The sequence below is a fragment of the Teleopsis dalmanni genome, chromosome 1 (assembly GCF_002237135.1).
Source record: "Teleopsis dalmanni isolate 2A chromosome 1, ASM223713v2, whole genome shotgun sequence".
In the NCBI taxonomy this organism is placed as follows: Eukaryota; Metazoa; Arthropoda; class Insecta; order Diptera; family Diopsidae; genus Teleopsis; species Teleopsis dalmanni.
This window is the reverse complement of record NC_051846.1, coordinates 195,403,149-195,406,483: the sequence shown is the minus strand read 5'-3', so window position 1 is coordinate 195,406,483 and position 3,335 is coordinate 195,403,149. Positions and strand designations below refer to the sequence as shown.

The 3,335-nt window shown below is 31.6% G+C and overlaps 1 protein-coding gene across 1 annotated transcript in view; it reads right to left on the bottom strand.

Moving 5' to 3' along the window:
- The window catches only part of LOC119671074 (loricrin), a gene marked incomplete in the record, with an annotated part of 302,007 nt that overhangs the window by 240,689 nt on the left and 57,983 nt on the right, over window positions 1–3,335 (bottom strand).

The window sequence follows — 3,335 nt, the reverse complement described above, 5'->3', positions numbered from 1 at the left end:
CTTTTCGTATGTTTGGTGCTGCTAACCAGCACTTTGAATAAATATATTCAGGCCTATTCTGAATCGCAAGGGAATGGGAGTTTGTTCCTTTTTCCCAATTCCCCTATTCTGAATAAATTTGGTATGTTCCCTGTTCCCAATTCCCCTATTCTGAATCGCATGGGAATGGGAGTTTTTTCCTAATTTTGCACAATTGTTGTTGTTCACGAAACTGCTGTCTCCCTAGCGATTCAGAATAAGGGAGCTGTGTGTTCGGGAACAGTGTGGGAATAGGGAGTTTTTTCGCTGGGAGTATTCAGAATAGGCCTGATTATGTGAAATGATATCATTTTTTTTTCTATCTCACCTTTTGGGGTTATTTAAGTTAGCGCTATAATTTCTACTTATTGTAATATTCATATTTGATCTTTGTTAAGCAATGCACACTAGCATAAATATCTTAAGTGAATGAGTTTACCTTGCAATTTAAGAATTCTCGAAGCTAAATTATTCGATCTTATTTATATTTATATTATTTATTGAGCTGAAATGTGTACCTACATTTTCAAATGAATTCCGGATTTTTAGTAGGGTCAGGTATTTTAAGCAACTTTTTCCAATACACTATATACCGATATAGGTAATTTGATAAGATATCAATCATGCAGCATAAACTAATATATTCGAATATATGGATTATATAGATTAAACAAACAAATATTAACCATAGGTAGGTATACCAGATGATGGTTGATAATACTTTTAATATAAAAATGTCCAATATACCTAAACGCCCAGTACCTCGAAAACAAGATCATTTGGCATAGTGAAAATGCTGTCTTTACTTATAAATCGTATCCAAATTGATGCGCTTCGGAAATCGGTATCAGGCAATATTTTCATTGCATAACTTCATTGCAAGATTCATTTTTTCAATCTTAATTCTCAAAAGAGCTTAACACTTTTCTTGATGTTTCCAGCAGGCTACGTTTTTAGTGCAATCGCTACACTTATCTTATATTAGGTCATACTTCTGTAGTTTATTTTGAACATTAGGTGTTTAGAACATCCTCCTTGTCGTTATACTAACGAATTTTGTTTTTATGAGAAACCTGGCTCTATTTTTATACAGTAAAAAGCACTTAGATATTTGCAACATAACCAAAACCATTTAAATTGTTACTGGTTAGTGTTATTTACTGTCTTTTCTTTTCTACCACACATTTTTTCTAATTTTTTTTATAAAATGTATTTAATAAAGTTAATTAACTATTATAAAAATATTCACATTGTTAAAAGAATGACTTACATGCACACAAAGTTCATGTCTATTTATTGAATAAATTGTCTAATAAAAAAAGCCTATTAGGAGGTTTACAATCTGTTTAAACTCCTAAACCTATTCATTAATAAATTTGAAAAATATGCTAATCCAATTAAGAAGGCTTTATGATTACCAAAAACCAGAGGCGTTAACAGCACTTTTGGCTCCAATTTAAAATGACTCGAACACAATTTCTTGTAAATTTCGCTTTCTGCATGCAACAAATAAAAATGTTAATAATATACGAGTATGTTGTAGTCCATATGAATCAAAGTGCCAATGTTCACCATTGTAAGAAATCCATTTCAATAACAATGAAGTCGACCACGTACGAGAGCAGAAAATGTTATATGCAAATTAATTGCAGCTTTAACAGAAACAAATTGAGATAAATCAGCTCCAAAGTTTAATATTGTAAATATGAATTGTCACACCTACGTTGATGGATACACAGCAATTCAGTGACTGTGTGATTTATGCAAAATAAATTTCATAAAATTATATGCTCAATGTTTTTATAAACTCATTTCTGAAATACATGTGAATATATGAACCACATGCCAAAGATTGGTTACCTAATTGTCATATTGTCATATTGACTAAACGACAATATCGAATATATACTTGCATACTATATTGATAAGTACGCTAGTTCTTAATTCTCTCCCCTTTTGATTCTCCTATATTCGTCTAGTTGTAGGTATATACCACAACCCACGTCTAATACCTTCTTGGTTGGTTGGTTGCAGCGAGTTTATTATTTGAGGTCTAAGATCTGAAGGTAGACTAAAAATTACATGGCCTAGAATAGTTTCTCATAACAGATAAAAATTATCCGATGCATGCGGTAGCGCTCAGTATCAACAATTGTGTGTAAATCCTCAATAAACCCTTATACTATATAATCTGATAATATAGTAAACCCAGTGTAATCCCAGATATAGTCTTCTAAAAGAAGAAAATTGCAATTTATGTATATAATACCTGAAACTTTTTCATTTTTAAACACCGATCTTCTGTCGTTGAAATACTAAAAATCCAATATCGTATATAAACGTATATTGTCGTCAATCGAACAGTTTTGAACTATGCAATTTTTTAGAGTAATGTGAAAAATATTTGGAGTAATATATAGTTCCATAAATCTAAAGGGTATGTTTCCGAGCGTGCACTTTATTAAAAAATAGAATTCTAAAATCCTCTAAGAATTTTCACTTTAATACAGCTGTAAAGCAGTAGTAGTACCGATCTCTATTGAATCGATTCGTTGAGACAAGGCCTCATAAAGTAGGTTAAAATAGTTACTCTTTAAAAAAAAAAAGAAACGAATTTTATTCCATTACTTTATTTTCTTTCACTCAGTTCTCACTTTTGTCTACACAATTGATTTTTTTACATTTTCCACACTTTTATTATTTTGTATTATAAATATCTCTTAATTTCGACCAATGTTTTCATTGGTCCATGAGTCTGCATTTGCTTGAGAATCAGTTTGACTAAATCCCCCATTTGTCCATGATGATGAACTTGCTGAAGCACTTGATTGTGAAATGCCAAACTGATTTTTTTGATTATTATTTAAACTTCCTTCGGCAGGACTAGCATTTGACTGTCCATTTTGTACATATACAATTTGTGAATTAGTCACTCTGTCGCCTCTATTACCGTATCTACCGTATTCATCATGATCATCGTAATGCCGTCTGCCATAGCCATGGGGAATGCCACCTCCACCACCATAAACCCTTCTGTATCCACCATAGAGATGTTCTTTAATAGCCTGTTTCAAATCCAAAATTTGTTGTAAAGTTGGCGCTGCCCAACTAGTGGCCAGGAAAAATAACATTAAGAAAATCTGTTAAATAATTTTTTATATTATTAATACATATTTCTGTATAGAGTAAAATATTTGCAAGTACTTACAATTTTATTCATTTTATTCATCCACAGTAATAGTTTCTCTAACACAGGCTCGACTTGTTCTGACAATAGCTGGCAGTCTTTCGGTTTATATATATGAAGAACAGGTAGC